Source organism: Pseudorca crassidens, chromosome 20, assembly GCF_039906515.1.
Source record: "Pseudorca crassidens isolate mPseCra1 chromosome 20, mPseCra1.hap1, whole genome shotgun sequence".
Taxonomy (NCBI): domain Eukaryota; kingdom Metazoa; phylum Chordata; class Mammalia; order Artiodactyla; family Delphinidae; genus Pseudorca; species Pseudorca crassidens.
The window spans coordinates 56,283,330-56,296,006 of record NC_090315.1 but is presented as its reverse complement, the minus strand read 5'-3'; the positions used below and the strand labels follow the sequence as shown (position 1 = coordinate 56,296,006).

The 12,677-nt window shown below is 43.0% G+C and overlaps 1 protein-coding gene across 1 annotated transcript in view; it reads right to left on the bottom strand.

The window, feature by feature from the left end:
* HSD17B2 (hydroxysteroid 17-beta dehydrogenase 2) overlaps positions 1-12,677 on the bottom strand; it is a 62,140-nt gene that overhangs the window by 26,028 nt on the left and 23,435 nt on the right. The window lies entirely within an intron of this gene.

Genomic DNA, 12,677 nt, shown 5'->3' with positions numbered 1-12,677 from the left:
CGGTAAAACATTCATTACAAACTAGTACTTTGGAGTTGGTTTCTTCATTTTAAAGATGTAGCAAAGTGTCGTGTCCTGCTTCATAGTGGACCCAGGACAATAGCAGAGGCTGCCCACAGGGGCCAACTCCTTCTGGATTATGAAAGATGAAGGCTCATAGCCACCTGCCCTTCTCACCTCTTCGGAACTTTTTCCCTAGCCATGGCCTTCTCCCAAACCACTGAATAGACATCAATCCTAGGAAGACACCTGCAACAGAAACCAGATAGAAATCCCTAAGTGCACTGCTTTGTGAAACCAGAGGATAAGATCATATGTAAAATACATGTCAAGCCTACCAGAATTTGAGATGGGAGTTTACCCAACCCACTCTGGAGGATATTACGGACCCTAGAGAAATTGTTTCACACCCACAAGTACAAATGTAGATACCTGAAATTCCGAAGATGAAGACAACATGGACATAAAATTACCCTTTGAGCCATACTAGAATAAACGTGTAACAATTAATATGTTTCTACAGCTCTAAAGACGAGAGATCATCTTCACATCGGCTGTGTCAGGCAGTCTTTCCTGTAAACCTTGAGGGAATCTGTCTTGTCAGCAGTTGGGGGCTACAGTCAGGCATCCCCCTAAGAATCAGAAAATTCAGGAAATCAGCATGCTGACAGTCAACTCAAGGTTCAGTATGTCAGTGATCAGAAAAGATGTCTGACTTCGAAGCTAACAAGACCTGCCTGGAATCTGACCAGAAGTGTTACTGTCTCCAAAGAGAAGATAATCACCATCAAAAGGCAAAAGGACAGAGAAACAGGCATTCACAGATATTGCTGATAAATGTGAAGGGGTGAAATCTATGACCATTTTAGATACTGAGACCCAAAAAGTCTCAGTATCTATCCTAGAGGAAAAACTCACATATATTCAGAGACAAAGGATGTTCTTTACAGGACTGTATATAATAGCAAAAGAAGGAATTAACCTTAACATCCATGAATTGGAGAATGGTTGCATAAATTATGGTACCCATGATGGAATATGACACAGTGATTTTAAAAGATAGGGTAGAACTATATAAACTGGAATAGATACTGCTCCAAGATACTTCGTTAAGTGAAATAAAATGTTATAGTACAGCAATTATTATAAAGAATCCAATTTATGACCCAAAACGGGTGGAAGAAACTAATTCTCTACCTACCCATGCATGCAAATATAAAAGGAAAGATTTGGAAGGAGAGACACCAAGATGGTAATAGTAGTTGCCTCTAGGAGGAGAGGCAGAATGGACAGAGCTTTGTTTTACAATGTTTTCCATTTTTGCTGCAAGAGAGTACTGATTTTTCCTGTGTAATTTCTCTTCTTTTAAAGGTCATGCCAATTAGAATGAAGATGGGCCCTGTAAGTATAGGAAAAGGTATTACCAAGAGGCCATTGTAGGTGGTGTCTGCAAACACTGCCCAAGAGAGTGCAGCCTTAGGAAGAGGTGCGGGCGCTTCTGCCCCTCAGACAGAAGATGTGGGCACTCCTGCCCCTCCGAACACAAGATGAAGGCGTCTGGTTACCATAGTTGATTGCACTTTACTTTGTTTCTTGTATGTCCACATCTACCTGTGTGTGCATGGTTTCCTGCCTGGTCCTGGTCAGAGGTGGAGACCATACCAACTGAGGCAGACCTAAGCGTCTGGGCCACGTGATAGATCTCTGCTGTGCTGTAAATTAGCACATTAGAATTCTGGTTTTAAAATATAATACTACATGCGTATAACAATTTTGCGAGCCCTGCAAATGTAGGTTTGCCCTGTAGAAATGGACCGGCCGCTGGACAAATCCAGCTTCAGGGTCTGCGTGGAAAGATTGCGAAGGAGTGTGTGTCTTGCATCAAAGCTTCTTATTTATGATATGTAAGTAGAATAGAGCAAATGTTGTTTGAATCTTTGTTATTTTTAGTACCATTTCTCTAATAAAGCTAAGTATTTTAGAGGAAAAAAAAAAAGATCTGAAGCCAGATCTTTGACAGTGGCGAGTTCACCAGGTGGTGGCTGCAATGCATGTGGCCTCTCCCTGGAAACCACCAAATGTCACTGGTGGTCAAATCTGTCTTGTAAAATTATTCTCCCCATGTCTCCAGTAGAGATTATCATTCCCATTTTACAGATGGGGAAAGTGAAAATGAGAGAGGCCAAGGTCACAGAGATAGAAGGGATGGACCTGAATCCCAGTGCCTGACTCTTTGTCATCCTGAACCACCTTCTCCTTTATCTGTGAAAGCAGAGAAGGAAGGTCTGGGGAAGCCAGCCTCTGAATGAGCCTCTTGTGGCCCAGCAAGGAAGGATAGAAATTAACCTGGAAATAACTAACTCAGAACCAGACTGGAGTGAAGCGTGACCCTGGAGCCAGATGAAACACACTCTGCTGGGTGAGAGCAGGTGTTCACAGAAGGCCCCTCCCATTTGCGCCGCACCACACCCTGTGCTTCTGCCTCCTGGGTGGTGTGGCTGGGCATACTGGGGCCATGGGTTTTAAAGCTCCCAGTTCCCCTGAAATGTTTGTGTCATATCAGGATGCCAGCATGTTGCCTCTGCGCAGAGAGAATCATCCTGTGGTGCAGAGATGCAGGCTGTGACCTTCACCTCCACGCAGCAAATAAACTCAGCCAGGGTGCCTACCAAGGAAGGTGAGAAAGGGTCATCTATCAGTGGCCGAGTGGATAAACAAAACGTGGTCTAGCCATACAATGGAATATTATTCAGCAATAGAAGGGAATGGAGTTTTGATACACACTACAACAAGGATGAATCTTGAAAACATTATGCTAAGTTAAAGAAGGAGGAGACACTTTGATCCTGACCCCGTTTTCTCTGAGTAGAGAATGATCCAAAGACAGTTTCCAAGGTAATGCCTTAGACCAGCTTAGGCAGCTTCATGAATCCAGGATCTAACTCTCTTCGGAAAGTTCCTAGAAAGAGCCTGGCCTACGGGAGATGCTAGCCACAAAATGAGAGATGACATATTGAACTTTACTGAGCCCTGTGGTCCTGGAAAACAGCAAAAGTTAAAAAACACTTCCAGGGCTTCCCTGGTGGCGCAGTGGTTGAGAGTCCGCCTACCGATGCAGGGGGCGCGGGTTCGTGCCCGGTCCGGGAAGATCCCACATGCCGCGGAGCAGCTGGGCTCGTGAGCCATGGCCGCTGAGCCTGCGCGTCTGGAGCCTGTGCTCCACGGCAGGAGGGGCCGCAGCAGTGAGAGGCCCGCGTACCGCAAAAAAAAACAAAAAACTACTTCCACTCTTTGCGTTCTGGGAAATAGTTTCCTGCAAAGGAGTCACCTTCTCCACGTGAATTAGAGAGGATTCAGGGATGCCCTCCTTGTTTACCAATGACAAGGCCAGACCCAGGCCCTCCAAATTCCAACCCTTTGCTTCATAAATGACAAGCTAAACTGTTTGTCCCCAGAGAGTCACTGGAACAAAATGCTTGTTAACCAAACTTTGGTATAGATTCTTTCCTTCCCCCAGGTCCTGGCCCACCATCAGCCTGAGGCAGCAGATAGCCCCTCCTGAGAACAGGCTGGCCTCAGAGAAGATGGTCCCTCCTCTGCCGTCTGATCACTCCTGGCCTATCCCCATTCCCCTCACCTGGTTCTTTTCAGACTTGTTCACCCTCCCCATGAAAGCAAAACTCTTTTTTGTCTAACCCTTGAGATACTTGCAGACCTGTGGTCAAAGTGTTCCCTTCACTGCAACAGTCCTGCCCCTGGCCCCATAGTAATCCTGTAGAATAAAGTCTTTCCATACAAAATCTGGATTTGTTTTTTTTATTTGACAGTGAATGAAGAAAGCCAAAGTTCACGGGAGGCCACCTGTTTGTCCTTACCAGTGAGAAAAGGTAGCATAGAGGCCTGGTTTTGAGCCTGGCCCCACCATCCCTACCTGTGCAACCCTGGTCAGGTTATTTAACCTCTCTGTGCCTCAGCTTCCTCATCTGTAAAATAGGCTTGATAATGGTGCCTACACCAGTTGATATTTGTGATGTGCTTAACAGTCCCTGTAATTACTATAATAGATTTTTTTTAAAAATAATACTGGGCACATGACATCCTTCTTGACTGACAGGCCTTTACATTCATGATATTGGTAGATGGGAAGTTTGCCTCTACTGACAGTCAGCTAAACATCTTGGTTAAGACTCAGACTGCTTGATTCTGCCTCTCCCATGTCTGAGCCTTGGGAAATGTTACATATAGTCATGTGGATCCTCCACTTCCTTATCTGGAAAGTGGGGTTATACCAGTACCTCCCTCCTAGGCTGACCTTGGAAGTCAATAAGACAGAGGATGTTCTGCACAAGGCCCCGCCTGTCATATGTGACTTGTTATCAGTAGCGTGGCTCTAACCCAGACATCACTTCTGATCTCCTGTTAGAGATCAGGCTATGCTAGCCCTGGTTTTCTTAGGGCTGTGCAGGGTTAAGAGGGCCTTGGGAAAGTATGTGGCTGGGGAGCCGCTCCCTGTCTAGATAGAGTAGCCCTTGTGCACTCCAGAAACCCAAAGACAAGGTGGGGGCCTTTGTGAAAAGGCAAAGTGTTTCATAATTTACCCAATAGTAACCTCTGAAAAGTATCATACCTAGTATGACTCTAATGCCAGCCTCACACATATTAACTCCAACCACCCTGGGAGATAAGTCATTTTACTATCATCGTTTTACAGAGGAGGAAACTGAAACACAGAAGGGTTAAGTCATTCAGCTGCACGTGGCAGAGGTAGGTTGGAACCCAGGCAGGGTTTGGCATATAAACATCTGGAGTATAAAATATTCAAAGCTTCCAGAGCACAGGGCTTAGCATATAGTAGGTGATCAAAAAAAAGCATGAGTTGGCTAAATGGGCATTTAAGAGGGCGTTGGCCTTGGGACTTCCCTGGTGGTCCAGTGGGTAAGACTCTGCGCTCCCAATGTAGGGGGCCCGAGTTTGATCCCTGGGCAGGGAACTAGATCCCACACGCATGCCACAACTAAGAGTCCACATGCTGCAGCTAAGAAGCCTGCATGCCGCAACTATAGATCCCGCATGCCACAACAAAGATCCTGCGTGCTGCAACTAAGACCCGGTGCAGCCAAAATAAATAATTGTTAAAAGAAAAAGAAAAAGGACGTTGGCCTTAATGCCTTAAAAATGCAGAGAGAGAGAGTCCTATGGCACTAGGGCTCCTGACTCAAAAATAAGTCCCAGAAAACATATTGAGTTGGATGTCTACCCCAAGGGAGGGTGGGGAAAATGCTGGGGGTGGTTTTAAGCTATGCCCTTTGAGATCATTCTATCTCTAGTGGCCTGGAAATCCATCAGCTTGGAGCAAGCAACGAGTACTAGAGTCCCATTTTTGCAAAATAGGAGTGAATGTGAAATAGTGATTTATTCTAAAATATTAATAAAGTCAATTTGTGTGAAAAACGAAGACGTGAATCACTTTAATTCAGAAGAATTAAGAATTGTATAGTTTCAGAGCTGGTGGGCTAATTGTAAGTGGATTTACGCTATTACCACATGGGGGCGCCGGATTAGCTGTTGAACAGAAACACATCCCATCATTTGTTGGGTCAAGTCTTAAATTAGGCAAGATGTGAATAATTCAACTTCCGAAGTTCTTCAGGGCTAGGTCCCTTGAATGAAACACACCCACCCTGTAAAGACAGACTGCATGTGCTCTTGGACACAAGCTGATCCCTTGGAAGCTGCATTCAGAAAGAGAGATGAAGGGGGAAGAATTTGCAAGCCTATAAACAATTTCTAGACATTAGTAAAACATCATGTAAGTAATAAAACTTTAAGAACAAAAAGATAAACAAAAGAAGAAGAAACCATCCATCACCTCACCAATCTAACATAACTTTCATAACTTTCGTACTTTTTCTTCTAGTCTTTTTTTCCTATACAGTGTTCTTTAACAATTACAGTTATAGCACACATATGATTTGACAACTAATTTTTAAATTAATATTACATAAACCAGTTTTTGCTATTTCTACATAGTCTACGAAACCATAAATCATCATTTTTCACTATTGGATAAAATTCTCCCCGTCAAAATGCAGTAGAGACAGAAATGATGAGAGCCTGGATTCTTGAGCCAGGATACCTGGGTTCAAATCCTCATTCTGCTACTTACCAGCTGTGTGACCTTGGCCAGTTAACCTCTCTGTGCCTCAGTTTCCTCATCTATAAAGTGAGGTGATACTAGGACCTGCCTCATAAGATTGTTAGAAGGATTAAATGATTATATATACTAAAGTAATTGGACCACAGCCTGGCACATGGCAGTTACCATCCAGGTGTTAGTTAAATAAATGGCAACTGGGTATTTTTAAAATTTTTAATCCATGCTACTCCTTTCATTGGCTACTTCTAGTTCCTGGAACCAAAAGGATTTTCAGTTCAGTTCTTATCTCAGAAGGTCATCACAGCTATTCTAACCACAGTGATGAATTGGCCAAGGACTACCCTCTGCTTTCTGCCAGTGGTCCCGTCTCTCCCAGACCCTGTCCCTAAAGCTCCTCCAAGTCTCCCCTTTGTCAATATCTTTGAACAACAGCAGCTTAAAGCAGAGCTTCTCAGTGGATGAGCGTCTTCAGAGGTATCAAGGCCCATTCTCATAGTGGAATTTCAGTTCTGTCAGTGGAATAGACAAACACAAATTGAGGACCTGCTATGTATCGATACCAAATAAGAGGACACCGTCTGAATATGTGTTTTGCTTGGCCCACACACTGTGTTTCGTAAAAAATTTAAGTAAACACTTAGAGTCCAGCTATTTCACCTGAAAAGCCAGATCGATGGTTTCTCTTGATTAACCAGGAGACGGGCCAACTCCGGGCCTGCGTTCCCACAATGAACTCAGGAGCTCAAGCTGAGGATACCAAAGCTGCCCCTTCCCACGGGTCATGCTCTCAGATCAGGACTCACCACTTCCTAATGCGCATGCGCATTTCTATGGGCAACATCCTCACCACTGGGACTCGCCACCACCCACCCCACCACCCACCCCCCTGCCCGCAGCCCAGCACACAGGCAATTCTTTGTCCCACTTAACAAAGGTCATCTGGGGCTAGCCCTGTTTATCTGGAAACCTGTGGAAAACTAAGGAGGAAAGGACTTTCCCCTCCCTTGTTTAAGATTTAAGCAATCCATCAGATTGCCACCCTCATGTTGACACAGCCTGTTCCCTATAAAATAGATTGAGGTATAATTAAATGGTAGATAAATAGAATAAAACTCTAGTGCACTTAAGACTTCCCTGAGAGCCATGCAAGGCTCAGCTCCTAATCCAGGAAGAGAAAATACTTGACAGTTGTACTACTGACACCTTTTGTGTTTCCATACAAACTGTGCAATTTTTTTGTTCTAGTTCTGTGAAAAATACCATTGGTAGTTTGATAGGGAGTGCATTGCATCTGTAGATTGCTTTGGGTAGTACAGTCATTTTCACAATGTTGATTCTTCCAATCCAAGAACATGGTATATGTCCCCATCTGTTTGTATCATCTTTAATTTCTTTCATCAGTGTCTTATAGTTTTCTGCATACAGGTCTTTTGTCTTCTTAGGTAGGTTTATTCCTAGGTATTTTATTCTTTGTGTTGCAGTGATAAATGGGAGTGTTTCCTTAATTTCTCTTTCAGATTTTTCATCATTAGTGTATAGGAATGCCAGAGATTTCTGTGCATTAATTTTGTATCCTGCTACTTTACCTAATTCATTGATTAGCTCTAGTAGTTTTCTGGTGGCATCTTTAGGATTCTCTATGTCTAGTATCATGTCATCTGCAAACAGTGACAGCTTTACTTCTTCTTTTCCGATTTGGATTCCTTTTATTTCTTTTTCTTCCCTGATTGCTGTGGGTAAAACTTCCAAAGCTATGTTGAATAATAGTGGTGAGAGTGGGCAACCTTGTCTTCTTCCTGATCTTAGTGGAAATGGTTTCAGTTTTTCACCATTGAGAATGATGTTTGCTGTGGGTTTGTCATATATGGCCTTTATTATGTTGAGGTAAGTTCCCTCTCTGCCCACTTTCTGGAGGGTTTTTATTATAAATGGGTGTTGAATTTTGTCAAAAGCTTTTTCTGCATCTATTGAGATGATAATATGGTTTTTCTCCTTCAATTTGTTAATATGGTGTATCACGTCGATTGATTTGTGTATATTGAAGAATCCCTGCATTCCTGGGATAAACCCCACTTGATCATAATGTATGATCCTTTTAATGTGCTGTTGAATTCTGTTTGCTAGTATTTTGTTGAGGATTTTTGCATCTATGTTCATCAGTGATATTAGCCTGTAGTTTTCTTTCTCTGTGACATCTTTGTCTGGTTTTGGTATCAGGGTGTTGGTGGCCTCATAGAATGAGTTGGGGAGTGTTCCTCCCTCTGCTATATTTTGGAAGAGTTTGAGAAGGATAAGTGTCAGCTCTTCTCTAAATGTTTGATAGAATTCGTCTGTGAAGCCATCTGGTTCTGGGCTTTTGATTGTTGGGAGATTTTTAATCACAGTCTCAATGTCAGTGCTTGTGATTGGTCTGTTTATATTTTCTATTTCTTCCTGGTTCAGTCTCAGAAGGCTGTGCTTTTCTAAGAATTTGTCCATTTCTTCCAGATTATCCATTTTATTGGCATAGAGTTGCTTGTAGTAATCTCTCACGATCCTTTGTATTTCTGCAGTGTCAGTTGTTACTTCTCCATTTTCATTTCTAATTCTATTGATTTGAGTCTTCTCCCTTTTTTCCTGGATGAGTCTGGCTAATGGTTTATCAATTTTATCTTCTCAAAGAACCACTTTTAGTTTTATTGATCATTGCTATTGTTTCCTTCATTTCTTTTTCATTTATTTCTGATCTGATCTTTATTATTTATTTCCTTCTCCTAACTTGTGGGGTTTTTTGTTCTTCTTTCTCTAATTGCTTTAGCTGTAAGGTTAAGTTGTTTATTTGAGACGTTTCTTGAGGTAGGATTGTATTGCTATAAACTTCTGTCTTAGAACTGCTTTTGCTGCATCCCATAAGTTTTGGGTAGTTGTGTTTTCATTGTCATTTGTTTCTAGGTATTTTTTGATTTCCTGTGTGATTTCTTCAGTGATCTCTTGGTTATTAAGTAGTGTATTGTGTAGCCTCCATGTGTTTGAATTTTTTACAGATTTTTTCCTGTAATTGATGTGTAGTCTCATAGCGTTGTGGTTGGAAAAGATACTTGATACGATTTCAATTTTCTTAAATTTACCAAGGCTGATTTGTGACCCAAGATATGATCTATCCTGGAGAATGTTCCATGAGCACTTGAGAAGAAAGTGTATTCTGTTGTTTTTGGATGGAATGTCCTATAAATATCAATTAAGTCCATCTTGTTTAATGTATCATTTAAAGCTTGTGTCTCCTTATTTATTTTCATTTTGGATGATTTGTCCACTGGTGAAAGTGGGATATTAAAGTCCCCTCCTATGATTGTGTTACTGTCAATTTCCCCTTTTATGTACATTAGCATTTGCCTTATGTATTGAGGTGCTCCTGTTTTGGGTGCATAAATATATACAATTGTTATATCTTCTTACTGGATTGATCCCGTGATCATTATGTAGTGTCCTTCTTTGTCTCTTGTAATAGTCTTTATTTTAAAGTCTATTTTGTCTGATATGAGAATTGCTACTCCAGCTTTCTTTTGATTTCCATTTGCATGGAATATCTTTTTCCATCCCCTCACTTTCAGTCTGTATGTGTCCCTAGGTCTGAAGTGGGTCTCTTGTAGACAGTATATATATGGGTCTTGTTTTTGTATCCATTCAGGCAGTCTATGTCTTTTGGTTGGAGCATTTAATCCATTTACATTTAAGGTAATTATAGATATGTATATTTCTATATTACCATTTTCTTAATTGTTTTGGGTTTGTTATTGTAGGTTTTTTCCTTCTCTTGTGTTTCCTGCCTAGAGAAGTTCTTTAGCATTTGTTGTAAAGCGGGTTTGATGGTGCTGACTTCTCTTAGCTTGTCTGTAAGGGTTTTAATTTCTGCATAGAATCTGAATGAGATCTTTGCTGGGTAGCGTGATCTTTGTTGTAGGTTTTTCCGTTTCATCACTTTGAATATGTCCTGCCACTCCCTTCTGGCTTGCAGAGTTTCTGCTGAAAAATCAGCTGTTAACCTTATGGGGATTCCCTTGTATGTTATTTGTTGTTTTTCCCTTGCTGCTTTTAATATTTCTTCTTTGTATTTAATTTTTGATAGTTTGATTAATATGTGTCTTGGCGTGTTTCTCCTTGGATTTATCTGGTATGGGGCTCTCTGCACTTTTTGGACTTGATTAACTATTTCCTTTCCCATATTAGGGAAGTTTTCAACTATAATCTCTTCAAATGTTTTCTCAATCGCTTTCTTTTTCTCTTCTTCTTCTGGGACCCCTATAATTTGAATGTTGGTGCATTTAATGTTATCCCAGAGGTCTCTGAGACTGTCCTCAATTCTTTTCATTCTTTTTACTTTATTCTGCTCTGTGGTAGTTATTTCTACTATTTTATCTTCCAGGTCACATTCATTTTTCTGCCTCAGTTATTCTGCTATTGATTCCTTCTAGAGAATTTTTAATTTCATTCATTGTGTTGTTCATCATTGTTTGTTTGCTCTTTAGTTCTTCTAGGTCCTTGTTAAACATTTCTTGTATTTTCTCCATTCTATTTCCAAGATTTTGGATCATCTTTACTATCATTACTCTGAATTCTTTTTCAGGTAGTCTGCCAATTTCCTCTTCATTTGTTTGGTCTGGTGGGTTTTTACCTTGCTCCTTCATCTGCTGTGTGTTTCTGTCTTCTCATTTTGCTTATCTTACTGTGTTTGGGTTGTCCTTTTCACAGGTGCAGGTTCATAGTTCCCGTTGTTTTTGGTGTCTGCCCCCAGTGGCTGAGGTTGGTTCAGTGGGTTGTGTAGGCTTCTTGGTGGAGGGTACTGGTGCCTGTGTTCTGGTGGGTGAGGTTCTTCTGGTGGGCAGGACCACGTCCGGTGGTGTGTTTTGGGGTGTCTGTGACCTCATTATGATTTCAGGCAGCCTCTCTGCTAATGGGTGGCGTATGTTCCTGTCTTGCTAGCTGTTTGGCATAGGGTGTCCACCACTGTAGCTTGATGGTCATTGAGTGGAGCTGGGTCTTATCGTTGAGATAGAGGTCTCTGGGAGAGTTTTCGCTGTTTGATATAATGTGTAGCCGGGAGGTCTCTGGTGGACCAATGTCCTGAATTCTGCTCTCCTACCTCAGAGGCACAGGCCTGACACCTGGCCGGAGCACCAAGACTCTGTCAGCCTCATGGCTCAGAAGAAAAGGGAGAAAAAAAGAAAGAAAGAAAGAAAAAATAAAATAAAATAAAGTTATTAAAATAAAAAATAATTATTAAAAATTAAAAAAGAAAAAAGGATAGAAGAGAGCAAACCAAAAAACAAATCCACCAATGATAACAAGCGCTAAAAACCATACTCAACAAAAACAAAAAATAAAAACGGACAGACAAACCCTAGGACAAATGGTAACAGCAAAGCTATACAGACAAAATCACACAAAGAAGCATACACATACACTCTCACAAAAAGAGAAAAAGAAAAAAAAATAAATAAATATATATATATATATATCCTTGCTCCCAAAGTCCACCGCCTCAATTTTGGGATGATTCCTTGTCTGTTCAGGTATTCCACAGATGCAGGGTACATCAAGTTGATTGTGGTGATTTAATCCGCTGCTCCTGAGGCTGCTGGGAGAGATTTCCCTTTCTCTTCTTTGTTTGCACAGCTCCTGGGGTTCAGCTTTGGATTTGGCCCTGCCTCTGCGTGTAGGTTGCCTGAAGGAGTCTGTCCTTCACTCAGACAGGGCGGGGTTAAAGGAGCAGCTGATTTGGGGGCTCTGGCTCACTCAGGCTGGGGGGAGAGAGGGGTACGGCGTGTGGGGCGGAGCTGCGGCGGCAGAGGCCGGCATGACGTTGCACCAACCTGAGGTGTGCTGTGTGTTCTCCCCGGGGAAGTTGTCCCTGGATCACGGGACACTGGCAGTGGCGGGCTGCACAGGCTCCTGGGAGGGGAGGTGTGGATACTGACCTGTGCTCGCACACAGGCTTCTTGGCGGCGGCAGCAGTGGCCTTAGCGTCTCATGCCCGTCTGTGGGGTCCACGCTGATAGTCGCGGCTCGCGCTGGTCTCTGGAGCTCGTTTAGGCGGTGCTCTGAACCCCCTCTCCTCGTGCACCCCGAAACAACGGTCTCTTGCCTCTTAGGCAGGTCCAGACCTTTTCCTGGACTCCCTCCCGTATAGCCGTGGCGTACTAGCCCCCTTCAGGCTATGTTCACGCCGCCAACCCCAGTCCTCTCCCTGCGCTCCAACCAAAGCCCGAGCCTCAGCTCCCAACCCCTGCCCGCCCCGGCGGGTAAGCAGACAAGCCTCTCGGGCTGGTGAGTGCTGGTTGGCACCGATCCTCTGTGCGGGAATCTCACTGCTTTGCCCTCCGCACACCTGTGGCTGCGCCCTCCTCCGTGGCTCTGAAGCTTCCCCCTCCGCCAACCGCAGTCTCCGCCCGCGAAGGGGCTTCTAGTGTGTGGACACCTTTCCTCCTTCTCAGCTCCCTCCCACTGGTGCAGGTCTCGTCCCTATTCTTTTGTCTCTGTTTTT